At 46.2% G+C, this 20205-nt stretch overlaps 1 protein-coding gene and 2 long non-coding RNA genes across 6 annotated transcripts in view; all 3 read right to left on the bottom strand.

Moving 5' to 3' along the window:
• The window catches only part of LOC131399511 (ral guanine nucleotide dissociation stimulator-like), a 249899-nt gene that overhangs the window by 228639 nt on the left and 1055 nt on the right, over window positions 1–20205 (bottom strand). The window lies entirely within an intron of this gene.
• Window positions 1514–7737, bottom strand: LOC131399525 (uncharacterized). The gene is made up of 3 exons (XR_009217159.1): window positions 7629–7737; window positions 2746–2887; window positions 1514–1593 (listed from the first exon to the last, which is right to left on the bottom strand). It is a non-coding gene; the product is annotated as an uncharacterized LOC131399525 (long non-coding RNA).
• Window positions 15369–16217, bottom strand: LOC131399520 (uncharacterized). Of its 2 annotated transcripts, none has more exons than XR_009217154.1 (3): window positions 16036–16217; window positions 15743–15826; window positions 15369–15400 (listed from the first exon to the last, which is right to left on the bottom strand). It is a non-coding gene; the product is annotated as an uncharacterized LOC131399520 (long non-coding RNA). The 2 variants fall into 2 exon arrangements; XR_009217153.1 differs by having other exon boundaries at window positions 15371–15400; window positions 15736–15826.

The following is a 20205-nucleotide window of genomic DNA, read 5'->3' as shown; positions in this document are numbered from 1 at the left end:
AACTCAGATGGAATGCAGTGACAAATGAACGTCACTGTATTATAAGCATGTGATATAACCACACAGAAGAGGTGGGGATGAAAGGTCCTGACCTAAGTAACTTTGGAAGACAGTGTTTTGATGGGATACTGTAAAACTAAAGTACTGGACACAAACACTGTACTCTAGGTGGTAAATTTGTTTTTCATAAGGGTATGGATTAGCGATTCTGAAACTAGTTGACACATTAGTAAATATATTGTAGCTAACTGGAGTTAAGTTTCTCACTGTTGGTGAAAGAAGTTACAAATAAACAAAAGGAGAATGCTAGAATAAACTTTGTGGTGCTGGATTGGAGTTGGAAGTATCAGTATGAATCCATATCTCTTTTCATATATCTATCCAGATAGATAGATAGATTGATAGATAGAGTTTATATTCATATATACAGTTCCAAGCTCTGCTGAGAGGGTCTAGAAGCAGTGACACCCTAGTATCAATGAGCACATCTAGCTCCCAGATCTTGGTTTCTAAATATCATTCTCCAACAAAAAGAACCAGGTTTTCTTGGAGAAATGGCTAATACTAGGGCTGGGGATGGAAAATACAAGATGAGCCTGGAGCATCTTGTAGTGCCAGAAAGTAGGAAAGTTCTTTTAAGAAAAAACACAGAAAGTGATGAGATGTGTCAAAAGGAATCAATCTGAAAGACTTCCCAATGGCTCAAGTTGGAAAACTGTGAGCAACAAAATAAATAATGGTAGCATTGGATTATTACCCAGAGAATAAAATAAATATCCATGAGTCTATACTGATATAAAAAAGATTACATAAGAAAGGAAGAAAGGAAGAAAACAAGGGGGAAAATAGAATGAGAGAAAGAGAGAAAGAAAGGAAGAAGGGGGGGGGATCTTCCTCACAGAATTCCAAATAATAAATGCGGCTGGATAGCATGAAATAGAAAATCGCCACTAGAACACCACAGTAACAATTACTGTGGGCAAGACTGACTGATGAATGCAAAAACTGTGAGTGAAACTTAAAGAAGAAACAGTACATTTTCAGATCCTCAAAGCATCTCCCTCCAAATACTTAACTTTTTTCTCTTAATTTCTTTAAAAGACCTATGACTATTTAAAGCAAAAATTATAACACTGTATTGTGGGATTTATAACATGGGTAGATGTAAAATTTATGACAATAGCACAAAGGACAGACAGAGGTAAATGGAACTGTTCTGTAGCAAGGCTTCTATATTTTACATTGATTAAATTGGTGCACTATTGAGTCTAGGTAGGCTGTGCTATGTTAAAGATGCATACTGTAATTTGGACCTACCACTAAAAACTGCAAAGGTGTGTCACTTAAATGCTAATAAAGGAATTAAACAGCATGCAAAAAGGGTTTGTGTAAGAATGTTTGCATGAGATGACATGCACATCCCCAAGAGAAAGACGAGCGCACTGTGGGGCATCCACAGAGCAGAACGCCCTCAGCCGTGCAGAGGAGCAAACGCTGACACACACATGCTGGGTGAGTCTCTTCCACCTGGTGCCGAGGGAGGCAAGCTAGACAGAAAACAATACACGTGGGATGATTTCAGCCAAGATGAACCTATGGTGAAAAAACCAGAAAAGTGGTTGCCTGGGGCGAAGGAAAAAATTGCCTGGGAAGGAACAGGAAGGAGTTTTCTGGGGGTGATGGAAATAATCTATTCTTAAAGGGGTGAAGGTTATATGAGCATGTTTATTTACCAAAACTTTATGATTGAGACTTGTGCCTTTCAGTGTGCATACATCTTACCCCACCACACACACAAAAAGGACTAAAAGAATAACAAAGTCAGGTGGGAATGGGAAGGAGTGTGGATGAAACAAAAATGGCAGACGATAAGTAGTTGTTGAAGCTGGGTGATGGGCCTACTATGCTATTTTGTTTATTTTGTATACTCTTTAAATTTTTCCGTAATAAAACACTTGTATAAGAAGACAAACTCAACATACAGTGTTCGCTGGTAAGATATCGGTTACCTTTGGGGAGGAAGGAGGGAGCAAGGGATTGTTGGGGCCTGAGTGAAGCTGGTGCTAGTTCTTGGTCACAGGAGTGTGTTCACTTTGTAATAATTCTTTGAGGTTTACATGGATGACTTCTGCATATATTTCTGTACTCATGTTACACATCAACAAATATTTTAAATCCTGCATATTTGCACAAAGATACTAACTCAATATCTCAGAATAACAGCAGTGTTTTTTTTTAAAGTGGAACACATTCACTCATGACGTTATCAGATGGATTTTAATATTCCCAAGTATATATTAATGCCCTCACCCTTGCGTGGCACCCTGGGTCTTTCCATTTTTGCCTCAATTTGGCAAGTGGTGTGGCTTTGAGTTTTTATGATGCAATCTTTTCCCAGCAAGGTCCACCCCCACGATGATGCTCACCAAGGCCTTGACACCTAGCACAGTGCCATGTTCACAGCATGCACTCAAAACCTGTGGGACTGGGTTGAATGAGGAACAAAACGAGGAGCAACGATGTTCGTAACTTATATCTAGGTGCCATATCGTGACTTAGCAAATTGGTAGGATTTTTCGATAGACTTGTTATGTCTTCTAATTTTTCCTATTTAAAACAATGGCAAATAGAGTCTCAGAGTTCTTTCTCAGAGAAAGTCTGACATTTCAAGCACAGATTACTGACAACTATTAATGGCATATGACTTTCCCACCTCATCTTAGTTTTAAGTTTTTAATTCCTTACCTTGGAAATGACATAACTTTGCTTCTTCCAAATCTTGTGGTAATACTGATGCTTCAGAAGTTGGACCACGGATATTCTGCTGTTGTGCATCCTCTCTGCAAACTAGTGGAGCTGTGCATCCCAGTCTGAGAAGGGTGTGGTCCTGTAATATTTAGAGTCAATCAGAGAAGCTAAATGGAAAAATGACTTAGGAGAATTATCACCATAACGCCCAAAAGCAACAAATTATTTTTCTTAATTATTTTGTGATTCTGAGGGTATATTTAAAAAGGGATATTAAAACTGGTTCCCAAGGAGCCAGCCCTATAGTAGAGCAGAAATTGTATATTACCTTCCTACACAAACTTGCCTAACATTGTCCGAAGGACCAATGGGAAGTTTCGGTGTTGTTGCCTGTGTTAACGAGACCAAGAGGTCCACACTTGGATAAGGAAGTCCAGTGAACAAGCCTGCGTGCATCGTCGGAGAAGGGACATGCGTGTGGTCCCCTGAAGTGGCTTAGGGGTCACTTACAAGTGCACCTGAGTTTCCTGTCTGTATAATGCAGGAATTGGGGTTGCCCACTGTGATGTCTTCTCCTTTTTATAACATGGCTCAGGGCAGTCCTTCTAAGATGCCTGACCAAGGTATGGGCCCTTCTTGCAGGCGGGTTCCAAAGAGGATCTCTGCAGCGACCCTGACCATGGAGTCCAGAGGGAGGATCATGGCAGCCTGGAGGGATGGAGGGGATGATAGGACAGGTGACCTTGAAAAGGCAAATTCCAGGATCCCAGTCACCCTGTATTTCCATTTTAGATATTGAATTTACATTTCAAATACCGGCCAGGGAGCTTCCACAAGGGCTGCAAGCATCCTCAGCAACAGCCAGGCTGGTGAGCCCCACCCCTACCTGAGTACTGCCTCAAGGGATGCGGCCCAACCACCCTGCACATACTCTGGGTGGTGGACAGGGCATGGAGGGTGGGCATGGTATAGAGAAGAGGCAGGGTAGAGGGTGGGGTGGAGAAGCAGAGTGGGGCCCAGTGGTGGAGGGACAATGAGGGAGTTGGGCCCCCTAGCTGTGCATGCTGGGAGCTTTTGTCTCTTAACCGGTCCCAGCCAGCAGCCTGCAGGGCTGCAGGACTACAACTCCCAGGATGCTCTGGGCATGGGGCAGTGCTTAGCCCTGGGGAGAGGAGGAGGGCAGTGTGCTCTTTGCCAAGGGCCAAACTGCCCTGGGCTTAGGACTCTGGTTCTTCACCTGCTCCACGTGGACTGAGTCTCAGAGGGATGTGATGGGACGAGCGGGACCAGTGAGTTAGGAAGCTGTGGTGGCTGCATGGGCAGCCTCGGGCCTGCAGAGTGCAACTGCTTTTGTCCAAAATAGAAGCTGGACTTGTGCCTCTTCTCCACCGCCTCACTCCTCTGCTTGATTCCTCCTCCCACCTGCATGCCTATGGGTCTTTCCACAGCCTCCTACCTAGTCCAGGGCCAGGTGCTTGTCTAAACTGCTTATGGGAACTGGTTTGACATCCCAGAAACTTTCCACTTTGCCTGCTGCCCTCTGCTTTCTCCAGCAAAAGCACAATCATTTCATCAGCTTTTGAGAGAAATTCGCTCCTGTGGCCCCTCTTGCAAGCACAACTTAAGAACTGTGCAGGGTGGTAACATTGGCTGTTGCTTGCCTTTTTTGCCGATGTGGAAGTGGAGGCATCCATGAGGTTAATCATTGGTTTCCCCAGGAGCCGCTGAGAGCAGAGGAGAACAACCCATTTCCCAGGCAAGTATCCAGTAGAACGTTTTCATCAACACATTCTAGTGCAGAGGCCTCTGAAACAGCATCCTTAAGAGGAGAATAGCTTAAGCATTTTGCCGTTTTGATTGATCACCTAATCTCAGCCCAGACATGAGTGGCCAGTCTCTCAGGGACACGGGTGATGACTCTGATCCTTCAGGAAGAGACCGGTGGTCCAGCTTTGGGAGAGGGATGTTCAAGGTAGACAGCACTTGGGCAGCATTTGAAACCCGTCAACTTTAACATCTCTGCTTTGGATTCCGGCAAGTTTCCAGGATAAACATGCTTAGGGATAGTCAGATGTATCGTATTCTTTAAAAATTGAGTAGATTGGTGAAAGGAACAGAGCATAAAATATCCTGCTTATTTGCACAAGATGAAATGCAACCAAGACCTTCTTGTTAATTTTTTTCTGCTCATTCTCTTGACTGTACTGTATGCTTGAATGCAGAAACAAAAAACTTGAATTGCCAAATTCTCTTTTCCTGATATTGGTAAATTAACTTAAAAGTTTTAGTGAAAGCTGTGGAGGAGTGGTTAGCAGCTTTCATGATTTACGTCCTCCCTAAAAATCTGGGCGTTGATCTACATGAAAAAACGTCCTTGTTTATATTACACAGCCCAATAGGTTACATTTCCGATTCCTGAATGTGGCATATTATCAAAACAACTGAAAAACCTGGTCATGGAAACTTGACCCTGTCACTTTGTCAAGAATTGCCTCTTTATGAATTAGTGACAAGTGAATTCTTTAACATTTTTGTAAAGAACCGAAGAGAAACTCTGTAGTGTCTCTGAATGTGGCAAGGCGGGGAATTCTCGTTAGACCACATCCTCGGGTTCTTCTCTCATGTTCAATAGGCCCAACTGATAGTCCATGTGGTCAGGTGTAGCGCCACTCCCCTAGTCCCAAGTGTTCCATCCCATACTGGCCTGTGCCCTCTTCAGGGGGTTCTGATGACACTCTTCCACAAATGTTGGAAAGAGACATTGTAAGATGAGGATATTCATCATCTTGAAACAAGGATTAATGTTGAGGAAAGTCTCAGGGTTTGTGTGCTCCGATGCACTGCTGTTAGGGTGTGGCTGCAGTGACCACTGTGCTCCCAGCAGTCCCCACAATTGTTGTCTCAGACGTTTGATCTCCTGGCGCAACCATAGCAGCTGTTGACAGAGCTGGGCGCTCATCATGGTGCAGTGTCTTCTGTCATATTTTGTGGCTCTGACCCTCCTCTGCTTGCCTCCTTCCCATTCCCATCTGCTGTGTTGATTGCTTTGTAGTTGTTTCCTAGGAGCCACTGTGTGTAACTGTATTCCACAGCGTCTTTAGGGATCCACCCTCACTACACGAGTCACTGTACAACAGCCCCTTATCCTGGTGTAGCCTGTGTTCATCGTCTCTAGTGGCGCTGTGAAGAACCCTGCTTACTTGGAGCTCCTCTCATTCTCATGCTGCTGGGGCTGCTTACGAAACTGGGCATCTCGTCTTTGGTCTCATCAAGATTATTCTTTTCATTGTTTATTTTGAAGTCGGATACTACTTTGTTAATAATGTGGACACTCGCTGTCACAGGCACTTTTATGTATCTTCCCCAACAGCTCTGTGAAGTAGGTCTGTGATCCACATATTACAGGGGGGGACACTGAGGCTCAGAGAGGTCAAGTAGCTTCCTTCACTTCACACAGTTTCTTGGTACATTTTGAGTCTCCTCCTGGGACTCTGCCTCTCAGGAGTGTGCACTTAGCTGGTGTTCCACTTTGTGCCTCTCTGCCAGACCCCCTCAAGGCACACGCCCCATCCTGAGTCCATTGTCTGCTTGATGGCAGTCACCCTGCACAAACAGGCCCTGGGCAGGGAGTGGACTAGCGGGGCGTGGTCCTCAGGCTTACCCTGGGCAGGTTCTAGGTTCATTGCGAGAGCTGGAGCAGTGGAAGATACTGACTGTCATTCACCAGGAAGGTTTGTTATGTAGAAATACTCCACTGACTTTTTGCAGGTGTCATGTCTTCTTTGTCTTCATTGTTCCTCTGGGCTTCTCCTACAGTCCATGCCGTGCAGTAACATACATTACAGAGACTAGTGAACATAATACAGTTGCCCTGCACCAACGGTCACATCACTCATTTTTCTAATTGTGAAAGAAATACATTCTGTAAAAAAAGTCAAATTACACAGATCATTGTTGAGTAAAGTGAAGCCTTCCCCTTTCATCCCCTTCCCTGCAAACTGGCTCCCCTACTCAGAAGGAACTATTGTTAAGAGGTTGGGGTTTATCCTTCTGGATATTTCCTATGAATTTATAAATACACATAAAGATTTTTTAACATAAATTACATAACTGCATCTTTTTGCAATTTGCTGTTTCCCAAACCATATATCATAGACGTCTCTCCTTATCCGTGCACATCACTCTAACTTAGCTTTTTAGATGTTTTAGAGGTATTCAAAGAACAGGAATACCATGATCTGTTTATTTCTTTTTCGATAGAGATGGGATGATATCCAGTTTCACTATTATACATAATGCTGCAGTAAGATCCTTGTATGGAATTTATTACACTGCTATTCAACCGCTCAATTTGCTTTGTTTCCTTTTAGTCGGAGACTATGATATATTTTTAACATTTTTATGGGAATTATTTTATAGGGAAATTAATTTTATCACTGAATAAAGACATTTATGGAGAAACTGCACTTCAAGGTCATCCATCTCAGTATTCTGGAGAAAAATCATGAAACTTAGAAGGTATTCTGCTTGCTCCATCACATTCTAACAAGTCATGTTAACAATTTAAAGTTGAATCTTTGAATAGCCTCTACTTTCTCTGTTCAGAAGAAGGATGACTTTTCTTGTCTTGAAAACTTTTGACTCCAGGGGCTCTCAGTTGGGCTTCAGAGAGGATAAGATATTGGTGTCGTATCTGTTTCTCTTCAGCTGTAGGCTGCATCTTCTAAAGATCATAGAATTGAATATGGTCCAATAGATATATATGATTTGGGTCAAAAACTCAAAGTAATGAACCCAAGATAGGAATCTATATCTTTTGTTCTTAATAAAGAATTTCTTTTGATAGCCTCAAGTCTCTGTGATTACTAGTAAAAACTCACCTATGGGTGAAGAGATGTGGTTCTGCTGGCAATGTCTGCCTTGAACATCCATAGCTAAGTCTGCCACATCCATAGATAGATTAGACTTGACTTCTGGAAGACCTCTGCCCTTGGTCTTTGACCTGGGAAAAATAAGAATTTTAAAAAGCTGCTGTTATTAGCACTCAATGCTAGAAATGCCCATTAAAGAGTGATTTTGATTTGGTAAACCAAAGGGAGTATAAGCAGAACAAAGTCTTTAATATCTACAAATTTCAAAAAATTCTAATTTTTTTAAAATATAACTCTATTTTTGCCACAGTTCAAACTGTCTATATATGAATGAAATATCCCTCTGTCCCTTTCTTAAGTTGTTTCCATTGATTTGATGGATTTATCCTCTAATCCGGATTCCAAGTGTGAAAGAACATCTTGGTCCTTCAAAGAAAATAAGCCATTGAAATTTGATTTTCTTTTAGCTCGGCATCCTACAGGTTTGAGGAATAAATTATCATGTAATGATACAATGATTTTGAAATCTAATTGTTAATTACAGGGGTGTAAAGGATGATTGAATGGTGGTTCATCCCCATGGTCAGGGGTATTGTACACATGGACGTGTAAACACGATTCAGGAAGCTGCTTCAGCCCCATGACATCCCTGAGAACCACAGTGCAGGAGGATCTAGGCACACAGCCGTCTGCCTCGATCTCCTGGGTTACATGTAGATCCAGGGGTCTAGAGAGTGGCTTCAGAGCAGCTACCTTTTATATTTCTCCCCTTCCTTCTCTCCAGCTTATCTCAAACAGTCTTGACTATCATTTTTGTGTGTGTGTGTGAGGAAGATCAGCCCTGTGCTAACATCCATGCTAATCCTCCTCTTTTTGCTGAGGAAGACTGGCTCTGAACTAACATCTATTGCCAATCTTCCTCCTTTTTTTCCCCAAAGTCCTAGTAGATAGTTGTATGTCATAGTTGCACATCCTTCTAGTTGCTGTATGTGGGACGCGGCCTCAGCATGGCCGGAGAAGCGGTGGGTCTGTGTACGCCAGGATCCGAACCCGGGCCGCCAGTAGTGGAGTGCGTGCACTTAACCGCTAAGCCACGGTGCAGGCCCCTGACTATCATATTTTAAAGACCAATTATAGTTATTTACATGAGCTGTTTGTTCATTATTGCAGAGTAATAATCAGGCATACCATTAAATATCATTTAATCTACCTAAGTAAATTTGTTGTACCTTATAATTGATTAGAACACTAAATTTAGTTCAGAGTTTGATATTCACCAAATGTGTTAATCTGCTTACAACTGCCATGTGCCTCACTCCTCTTAGAAGTGTATCTTTGACCCATCACAAAAATTTAATGAATCAAATCATCATAAATTAAGATTATGTACTAGCTTTTGGATGATCTGGAGGCACATGGGTCCATTTTGGAAATATGCCCATCTGTCTTTGCTCCCCATGGGAAGTTTCTGGTCACTAGGTCTCCAGGTGGATTGCACAAGCCCTAGGTCTGTAATAGCTTGGTGCCTCTCCTTCTACTTGGGGTAGAAATAAAAGAAGTCAGAGAGACGTACTGAAGTCTTGGAGACTTATGACGTCTACTATGAAGACCATCCATGCATATTGTTCTGGATAAGCTCTCTGTTGCTAAGACTACTAGTTACTTTAAGGGCTTGTCAGAAACTGTGAAAGGTCTGATATTTTACCTTACCTGCAAACCAATAAGTTAGCCTACCATGGTCTTACAGATGCTGGCAAAAGATATGAGACCCATGGGTCAGAGACAGAGGACTTGATGACACAGCAATAGCAGTGGCCAGAGTATCAGAATTTGCACCAATTCACTAAATCCCACTTCCTACAGGGTGATACACAGTGGGCCAGGTGACATGCAGAAGGTTGCAAAATCTCAGAGCTCAAGGAACTAACTCAAATCTTTGATAACGGGCAGGAGGTCTGCTGATCTTCAGCCTGGGGGTTGTTATTTTTATTATACTGGGCAGTAAGCGAGCCTGCCCTTTGCTCCAGAGGAGGCCACTCTTTCTATCTTCCAAAGCTGATAGCTCTACACACATCCTTGAAAAGATAACCTGGTTTCACTGGCTTTCAAAGAGAAGCTTGGATGAGTCTCGATCATCATTCAGTTCTTCTGTTTCCTTTATTGAGATTGTGCAAATATGCTCTTTTCTCTGTGAAGTTCACTAACTTTATTCATACATAAGGGATGCTTTTGGTTTTATTTATTAAGTTGAAAGTGTCTTATTAGAGCAAATGATGAAACTATTATGGGTTGGATCTGAAAGTATGCTTTTCCAGGATAAATGTGAAAGAAGATCAGTGCTCACAGAACTTTGCCACAAGGAGCTGATAGCAACTTAAATGATTTTAATTTGAATACTGTTTTGTACAACTTTCTTCCATCTTACTTCATCTTCTCTGCTTCCTGTAACTCCCATATGGGAATGGGGCAGTCTCAGGGATTCACTGAACTCATTTACAAAATCCAAATGGTTTTGTCTGTTGTGTTTTTTTATTGAGGTAAAGTTGACATACATCATTAAATTAGTTTCAGGGGTACAACATAATGATTCAATGTTTGAGTATATGTTGAAATGATCAGCACAATAAGTCCAGTTAACATCCGTCCCCATACATAGTTACAATTTTTTTTCTCTTGTGATGAGGACATGGCGTATTTCAAGGTGAAGAAGAATCAATGATGATGTCATACTTTTCCATATACAGCTTGATGAATTTGGACATAAGTATATACCCCTGAGACTGTCACCACCATCAAGGCCACAAACATATCCATCACCTCCCAAAGTTTTCTCTCACCTCCTTTATTACTATTATTCTGTGGTAAGAACTCTTAACATAATATCTACTCTATTAGCAAATGTGACATATGCAATACAGTCTTGTTAGTTGTAGGCACTATGCCATATCCTACATCTCCAGAACTTATTTATCTTGATAACTGAAACTTTGTAAACTTTTACCATCAGCTCTCCATTTCTCTATCCCCCCAGCTCCTGGCAATCACCATTCTAACGTCTGCTTCTATGAGTTTGACTATTTTAGATTTCACATAGAAATATTTGCCATTCTCTGTCTGCCTTATTTCACTTAACATAATGTCTTCTAGGTCCATCCATGTTGTCAAAAATGGCAGGAATTCCTTCTTTTTTCAAGGTTGACTAATATTCCATTTCTTTATCCATTTCATCCATCAGTGACATTTAGGTTACTTCCGTATCTTGGCTATTGTGAATTAGCTGCAATGAACATTAGAGTGCAGGTATCTCATCTAGACCTTGATTTCAATTCCTGTGGGTATACACCAGAAGTGGGATTGCTGGGTCATATTCCAGTTTTAATTTTTGGAGGAACCTCCATACTGTTTTCCATAATGGCTGTACTAGTTTAAATTCCCACAAGGGTTCCTTTCTCTACATCCTCACCACCATTTGTCATCTTTAGTTTTTTTGATAATCGCCATCTTAACAGGTGTGAAGTGATAGCTCATTGTGGTTTTGATTTGCATTCTCTGATGATTAGTGATGCTGAACATCTTTTCATACACCTGTTGGCCATTTGTATGTCTTCATTGGAAAAAGTCTATTCTGTTCCCTTGCCGATTGTTTTAATTGATTTGTCTTTTTCCTATTGAGCCAACAAAAAAAAAAAGAGAACAAAATTTCCAGGCGTTATGGGTGCTTCCCAGTTGATGCAGATGGTTTTGTATTTACAGGGGTACCAAAAGATCATGTTTTGAGCTTTTTCTTCAGCTTGTTATAAGGCCAGCAGTAGCTACGGCATAGCAGATAATCGGGATCTTCTGGGTTTGGAGGTTTACAACATAAAAGAGTGGTAAGGAATTTTTTATTATTCCAAGGAAATTATTGCGATCATAGTCCATGGAATCCAGGATTGATAGGTGTAGGAGGAAATTAAGGTGAGGATTGGTGATCTGGCATTACTTCTGATCTTGAGGGACAGGTATCTACTGCATGAGTGTTTGAATAAAAATGTTAGAGATCAGTAATTTATGGTGGGTGAATATGTTTTCTGAATTATTTACTTTTGAACATAACCATTTGGATTATGTGAACATCTGGGACATGGGAGTAAGTCGCTGAAAGGAGGTGGTTGATAATGCCACTGTTGATTTAACTTCTATGAACACCAAGTGGTCAATGGATTAAGCAAATGAGTAATCAGAAAACACAGAAATGGTAGGATTTGGGATTTAGTAAAAGACTGAGGACCGACTGTCCTGAGAGGGAGTGCCAAGACTTGTGCGATTGAGATTGACAAGGACAAGAAGAGAATAGAATCACACTCAAACAAGGAGGGGGTATTAACAGGATGGAGGGGGAGAAATGATCTGGAGTAGCCTTGAGTTTTGACCTTGAGCGTTCTGTTCTTGATGCAAATCTGCCTGATGACATCCCAGGACACAGGTCAGATCTATCCCCAGAGGATAGAGGGAGGGTGGAAGTACAAAACAGCCAGGATAATTGTCCTAAAAAGGCAGGCTTCCTTTATCATTTGACCCACTTTCATGATTTATTTTTGTAGAGTAAGAGGAAAAGAAGGATGATAGTCACGTCTTCAGAGAGGAAGCAGCGTGACTGTGGGAACCAGTCTAAACCAAAGCCTGGTTTAAGCATCTCCATCCCTTTGACGCTGTCCAGTGACATATTCGAGAGGCCGGTTACTAGAATCCTATCCCATCCTGGCAATGACGGCTCTCTGGGAGGACACCTTGGACCAGCCCCACCAGGTCTGCTGGCCCGAGAGACCGCAAGGACTCCAGGCCTGCAGCAGTGCAAGACAACAGGTAAGTCCTTTTAATCTTGCCAAAGCATTGCAGAAACTTGCACTTAGTCACACAGGTGAATCCCTGCCAGGTGTGCTCGCAGGTGGTCTGCACTCCAGGTCCTATGCCCACTCCTGCTGGTCTTCAGGTTTGGCAGAGATGATTCCAGGAGCTGATCTGGGCATTCCACAGCTCCACTGCCAACAATTTCTGGTGACTGAGGAAGGTATCAGGAAGGAGGAAAGGGCAGTGAAGAGCACAGGGGAGAGACTGGTGATAGCACTGATGACAGACAGACTTGCTAGCGAGGCAGAGAAAGTGAGGGGCCAAGGAGGACGTCCAGAGAGCAGATGAAATGAAGCAGGCATCTCAGTGAGGTCTCTTGGCAGCGTCCCTAATGTTTCCTTGCTTTGAGCTCTTGAAACTTTAACATATACCAATACTTTTATTAAACTCCACTGCGTGACACAGAAAATATTGACAGCGGTTTCTTTCTGAGGTGAGAGGTTGGGTTTCAGGTGAGGAGAGCAATATCTTCCTTTTTCATGCTGTTCTCTCCTCTTCCTTTACTATTTATGTTATTTATTTGTACTTGAAAGTCAGCAGCGAGTTATCAACGTCAGGAGATTATTCAGTTTTTCCCCTCACAGTCACAGTAAAACCTACTTAAAGTGGATTATTCTTTTTGTGTAATATTCCAATAGATTACAAAATATTATTTCAAAATTGCTTTTATGTCTATGTCCTCAAATTATATATTTACTTCTAGGTCTCCATTTTTATGTTCTTTGTTGCATGCTAATTCAGAGTTGCATCTAAGGAAATACCAGATTTCCCTCAGGTTTTTAGATCCATATGTGTTGGAAATTTGATTCATGAAGATGGACATGGCAGGTGGGGTATCGAGCTGTCATCAAAAGAGACCTTTTCAGCATCAGTAATCTGTGAAGAACCCACTGCTTGTTGGGATTTAATTTTCTATGTGAGGGATCAAGCTTTCACTATTGGCTCTTCTCTTTCTCTTTGGAGGGAATTACAGCCTTCCCAGTCTTTCTGTTACCAAAGACTTTACTAGATGGCTGTGCCATGTCAGGAAGGGTCTGGGATGCTGGGAACCAGGATTCAGCCTCAGCTTCTGGCTGTCCTGAGAAGCTTCCTGGAGGAATCCAGCCTGTGTGTCTGGTGACACTTGTAGCCATCAGAAAAGAGGGGATAACTCACAAGTGCCAAGCAATTCATCTGGCCCTTGTCTTCAGGGTGTTCCTAAGGGATGAGGTTCAAAATGCCACGTGGTAACCCTTTGAAAGTTCCTAGTCATGGGGTGGGTTCTCGGTGTGAGCTCAGAGCAGTGTCTGTTCAACACTAGATGGGAAGCATTTCAGTATTTTAATTGATAAGGCTGTTCATGCATGTCCATGGATCATCAGTGCTGTGACATTCCCTGCTGGACACCCCACACCCCTCTCATGCTTCATCTTTCAAAGCTCCCAACAGAAATCACACCCCAACAGGTGGTTGTGATGTAACCACAGCATGAGTGGGGAAAAAAACAGAGAAACCCAGGGATGACACACTTCAAGGGCTCGGACCCAATTGCCCCTTTTGGACGAGATGGTAACACCAACACTGAGTGCATAAACTGGAAGATTGTCTGAGACCATGGACCTCAGAATGACATGGGATCAGAAGTCACACTGGACAGCAAGGGAGAGTGTAGGGTCACTCACAGTCCAGGATTGTGGTCCCTTATCCTGTCAAAGCAGAGCTCACCCATGACCATCAGGCCAAGCCAGGTAGGAGGAGCCAGGATGAACCTGAGAGAGAGGCTGGAGACCTTCTGGGGAATTTCTGCCCTAAAGGGTATTGCATAAGGAAGGCAGGGGCGCTGAAAATCCTAGTTCACAGAAAGCAGTCATGTGAATGGAATAAGGCCCTGCGGTAGCCTTAAAAACTGTGTCGCAAATCTTTCCCTATGGATTCAAAACGAGCAGGAAAAGGAATTCACAGTCCTGGACAATGATGCCAGCAGGATTCAAACCTAGGTCAGGGGTGAACACGGAGACCCTAGAGAGGCCTGAGGAGGGAGAGTCCTGCCTGCTTTTAGACCATTTGCAAATGAACTTCCTCGGGCCTTGTCCTCTCCCCGTGCACGTTTTGATCTTTTTACATTGTTTTCCCCACTTACAGCTGATGCAATTCCAGAGAGTGAAGTAGAAAACTACAAGTTCCTAAAATTTGCTCAAAAGAAACCTCCACAAGAGAAGTAGAAACTATTCCCTCTTCCTCCAGAATGTAGAAAGGCAGCCCCTGCCTGTGGCATGACATGGTCCTGGGTAGTGCTGTTTTAAAGACCCCCACATTTCAGTGGTTGTTGCTCTGCCTGTGAAAATACCTTCAACATTTAAATCCCAAGAGAATGGGCAGCGGGCTGTGTCTGCTCCTGGAGCAGCTGAATGATACTGAAATGAACTTGTCCTCTGGGTTAGGGGGACTTGGGAGTGTCCCCACTAGCCAGAGAAGGGCCTGGCCCTTCTCCCTTCTCCCACGTACAATAAGCTGATGACCCGGAAGAGTTCTTGATTCAAGGAGAAATATGAGATTCTGTGTCTCCCTTACATGCCTACAGAAAGCGACAGAACCACACCACAACTCCCAGGCTGTAAAGGGAACAGGACTTTAATACAATATTCAAATATGGCATTTATTATTTACAACACATAACTACTGTCCCTCCCCAATGGGTGATGAGGTGCTGAGGTAGAGATATCAGGGAACTGGGGTGGGTTCGTCCCCACTCTCTTGGGCCTCAGGGGGCCCCAGGAATCAGCTTGCAATTCTACCCTTCTCGTTAGGTGGGAGGAGCCAGCCCAATGCCTCGCAAGCGTCCCAGCTGTGTCCATGCTGATGAGGATGGGGGATCCACCACTGGTACGGGGCTCGGTGTTGGGGCCTGGGGGCTGAGTAGAAGAGTCGGGTTATCTTCGAAGGGCCTCCCTCAGAATCATGGCCCTGCAACCTGTCCCCACTGCATTGGGTGCTCCAGTCCCTGTGCTCAGTGCTGTCAGCCACCAGTACTCCATTTGTCCCTGTCACATGAGCGATCATTTAGTATCACCTATTTCACAGAGGAGGAAACGGAGTCTCAGGAAGCTGAAGAGAGTCACCCCAGTCACAGGACTGCTCAGTAGTGGAGCTGGAATCTCAGTGCCAGCTGTCCAACTTCCCAAGGCTATGCTTATCTCACTTTACTGAAACCCTAGGAGTAGTCACCCCAGCCCAGACACTCACTCACCCCTGACCTTGATGGTGGCCGGTTCTTCTGGGCCTTGAGTATTCTGCAGGCCAACTAGGCCTGGGGGTCCAGCTGGCAGGACAGGCTGTAGCTACAGGAGAGAGAGGGACCTGTGAGTCTACCAGGAGCCACACCTCGGGTGTCCCCCCACTGCCTGCCCAGCAGTTGGAGTCTGGGTGTCCCAGAGGTTGCAACACAATAAGACCTGGGGCTGACCAGGGAGCCATAGACACATGCTATCTGGACTGGCCAACAGGGAGAGTCCACTCCTGCCCTCACCCAACTCCTGCCCTGCCTCACCTTTCACTCTCGTTGAGCAGCTTCATGTCCTGGAACCAGGCCCCAAATCGATCCTCGGGATCTAGGTTGTAATTCTTTGAAGCCACCTGGAGCAGCAGGATCTCCCTTATGACTCGGTATTCCTGGGGCCAGAGGGAAGGAGAGGATGCAGACAGGGCCTGGGTGGGGGATGATGCAGGGGCCTTGTGGGGGGTGAGAAGTGGGGCAGGGGATCAGTCCTGGGAACCATCCTTCCCTCCAGTCCCATCCAGGCTCTATCTGTTCTCAGAATGGGAATAATCAGCCCCTCCTCCAGGAAGTTGTCCTTGAAGCCATCCTCCCCTCAACCCAACCGACAATTGGATGGATCTCCCTCTTCTCCCTTATCAAACTCTTCCACTCAATGTAAGATACAGGGGGTGGAGCCAGGGGCTGTTCTGCCCAGAGGGTCTCTGATTTCCACCTCCTTCCCTTCCCCTACAGGGAATACCACAGTTGCTCACTTCAGTCCTTTACTCAAGGTTGATCTCATTCCCCTGGAAGGCAGACAGCCAGAGTCCATCAGACAGAGCCTCCTAGCTTAAGTAGCCCCCTATGCCCACCTCTTATCATGTTGTACTACTGCCAGGTCCCAAGAGGGAGCCGGGGATCCAGAGAAAACAGGACTTGGACCTAGGCTGGGCTCTGGGCTCCAGAGGAGGAGGACAGGGGGTTGAGGCTGAGGGACCTGGCAGCACAACCCTCTCTGATGACAGACTTGGAGGCTGAGGCCTCAGGCAGAGGGGACTGCTCAGCCACATATGTGCTGCCTGACTTGGGGGGACCCGACATCTCTCTCACCATGGGCAGCATGGGACGGAGAGGCTGAGTCCAGCTCAGATAAAACCTCACGCAGCTCTGCCATCAGGCAGCTCTGATCTTCCCCAGCCTGGGGAACCAGAATGGGTGTCTCAGACGGAGCCTCTGTTCACTCATCCCTAAGATGGGCCTGATGCCCCAGCTCCCAGGGGCAGCTGCAATGCTCTCGTGAGAGAAGTGCCCATAGCTGAGAGCTCAAAGCTCAGTTTGGGCGCTCCTGCATCCCAAGGCTCAGGATCCTGGTCCTCCCTGCCTGGTCCCCATGTTCACCCACCTCGAGATAATCACCCACCGCCAGGTGCAGCATCAGCAGGTCACCGAAGAAAGTGCCAAGATAGGGGATGACACCCTGTCACATCGGGTGAGATGAGCCTTTGCTGTCAAGTCGACCCTCTGCAGACCCTCCTTTGAAAAGTTCTCACCCTCAGCCTCCTGGCCCACCCCAGAGTTCCCATGGGGCGCAGCCTAGGACCCTCAGCAGCCTCCCCTCAATTCCTCCTCCCTTCACAGCCCAATAAAACCAGACTCCTGATCCTAACCTCCCAGCGCCAGCTTCTGGCAAATCACAGGGTATGCAGTCCCCTCCCCACAACAACCCATCCTGCACCAGCTCTTCCAGGCCCCCCTCCTGGTCACTTCTACTGGGGGACTCAGGCACTGTGGCACCAGGAGGAAGGGCCCTCCTCTCTTGATTTGAGACCTCCAGCTGGGAGGGCAGAGCCCCTCCCCCACAGGCACACTCACCTGCTGCTGCTGCTGCTGCTTCTCCTGCACTCTCTGGGGGATGATCTCCGGGGGGGCAAACGTGGAGGGCCCCTCCTGCTAGGGTCGAGGACAGTGTCAGCGGGCCATACTCCCCTCACCCCATTTCTCTCCAGCACCACTGGCCTCCGACCCTGGACATCTGACTCGAGTCAACTGGTAGCAATGCCACTACATCCTCCAAGGTGTTGTGATTCTAGAACAAGCCCAGCTCGAACTCTCACTCTGAGTGTGAGCTTGGGCTTGTGGCCTGGCCTCCCCAATCCTCTTTCCTCATCTGGAAGGTCTGAGAACTCCAGCTACCCTACAGGTTCTCCTGAGGACTCAGTGGCATATGACTGTCATCGTTGTCCTCGCCCTCACCCCTCCGTGTGGAGCAGGCGGAAAGCTCCCACATTCCTTTTCTCCCTCTTATCTCATCACCACCGTATGAGGCCTGCACCACACAATCAACATCTCTCCCTTCCCTGATGAGGAGGCAGAGGCCCAAACAGGAGCAGTGAGTTGCTCAGGGGCCCACAGAGGAGAGGCCGCTTGCCCCTCCCAGCCAGAGGCCCTGTTCCATCGTCCTCACCTAACCCCCGCCCCACCACTGACCACAGTACTGTCCCCTGAGCTCTCAAAGCGTGATCCTGGGCCAAGCCGTGGATGGAGATGAAGGGGTGTCTTGGGAGTCTGGTTGAGTGGCTCCTGCCTGCCCCAGTCTCATGGAGTGTCTGGCCCCCGGGGTGGAACAGAGGCCATGCCAACGCCTTCTCCTCCCCAAGGAACCCCTCAGGATATTCTCCTGCACTGAACTCTTTCTTTATCCACTCGGGAACCGGACACCCAAGGTGCATAGTCTGATCCACAGGGAGGGGAGTGAGAGGAGGCTCTGCTTCCTCATTTACGTCAGATCCCAAGGTCCTTTCAGCAGTATCCACTAAGAATCCATCAGTTGCCTAGACTCTTCACATAAGCCACATGGGGCAAATGTCATTGCCAACTGGGCACTCAGGTGAGACTCCTGTGATTGACTCAAGTGACTGCTCTAGGGGTCCAGTGGGGAGTCACAGAATGCACACACATCTTTCTCTGGTCCAGATGTTCAGACCCAAGGATGAGCAGACTGTTTGTCCACCTGGGCCATGGGAATCTCCTGTCGTTCCCAAACCTGGGGTAGGCAGGGTGCCTTCCACTTTGAGACTTGGTGAAGACAGAAGGAGCGGCAGGGGCCTGGCTTCTTGAGGACAGGTTTAGGCTGAGGGCTAAACCCACCCCAAACACCCAACAGCCTGGAAGAAACTACATCCAGCAGGATGGACATGCATGGAAGCCAGAGACCTGCTGATGGCACCAGCTCGGCAACTCCTCCTGGAACAGCCCAGCCAACACCACTGTGTCACACGACCAGGGCCTCCTGCCCACAAACCACACCCCGCCCACCCATGGACCAAACAGATCCCTCTGTTTGTTAATCTGGACAAGATAGACATGAATGTTTCAGAGAACGTTCAAGTGGGAAACAATCAAAACCACAGAATTTCCAATCCCCCTCCTCCCACTCCCCTCCTCTCTTTCCAGACCCCGAGCCTCCACTCTAACTTGGTCATCAGTTTTCTGCTCAAAGACTTGTCTTGGCTATAGAGCTCCTTAAGTTTCTTAGAGCTCTCCCTGAGGGGAGGGGAAAGAAGGAGGAAAAATTTAGGAATGATGTGCGGAGTCTGAGTGCAAACCCCTTTTCTTTGCAAACCTGAGAGTTTCAAACAGACTAGAGGAGTGTTCTCACTGGGTTCCTCTGAGCTCTAAGGTCTCGTGGGACGGGGAGGGAACTCTCCTGTTGGTCATTGGGGTCTCCATTCCCCAGCTCTACAGAGCACCTCTGTTTTGACCGCTTTGAGTTTCAACTGGGTGTAGAGTTCTGTTGCCATAAACACTTGAAAATCTCCAATGTGGCTCAACCCTTGCATTTAGGGAAACTGAGTCCTGAAGCAGAACTGGTGCACTAAGGACCCAGGGAGGCTTAGAGACCCCCCACCGAGGCCCTGGCCCTGTCCCCAGCATTTGCTGCCTCCCAGGAGTTCCCACGTGACTGAGGGAGCAACGGCAGACATACGAGAGATCCCCCATCCACCCTGATCCTCCTATGGAGAGGGGCCTACCCACCGGGAAACATCCGCCCACGTGTTCTTCAGGTGGCTTATGGAGGTTTTCTGCAGAGCAGAGATGACAGCATGGAGCGAGGAGAAGTTCTTCAGGATCTCGCACTCCTGGGGAAGGGAAGAGAATGAGCTGTGAGGTGGGGCGCTGGAGACCCGCTTGCTCTAGCTTCAGTCCCCTTCTATTTAAATCTCCCCTCCTGGATGAGACAGATGCTCAGGGAGCCCCAGAAGAGCACATTTAGGACCCAGAGAGTAACACTCACAGGGAGGAGGATTTTAGCTCAACCCAGGGAAGGAGCCAGGGAGGAAGTGAGCATCCTCCCACTGGGACCTGGAGTCAAGGTCAGCGGGCCCCTGGCAGGAAGGGCCTAGGGACTGTGCAGGGGCTTAGACCACACACTGCAATCCTGGGAGCTGATAAAGGTGGAGA

The sequence above is a fragment of the Diceros bicornis genome, chromosome 38 (genome assembly GCF_020826845.1).
Source record: "Diceros bicornis minor isolate mBicDic1 chromosome 38, mDicBic1.mat.cur, whole genome shotgun sequence".
Classification (NCBI taxonomy): Eukaryota; Metazoa; Chordata; class Mammalia; order Perissodactyla; family Rhinocerotidae; genus Diceros; species Diceros bicornis.
Note: the sequence above shows the minus strand (reverse complement) of the source record. Positions and strands in the feature narration are given on the sequence as shown.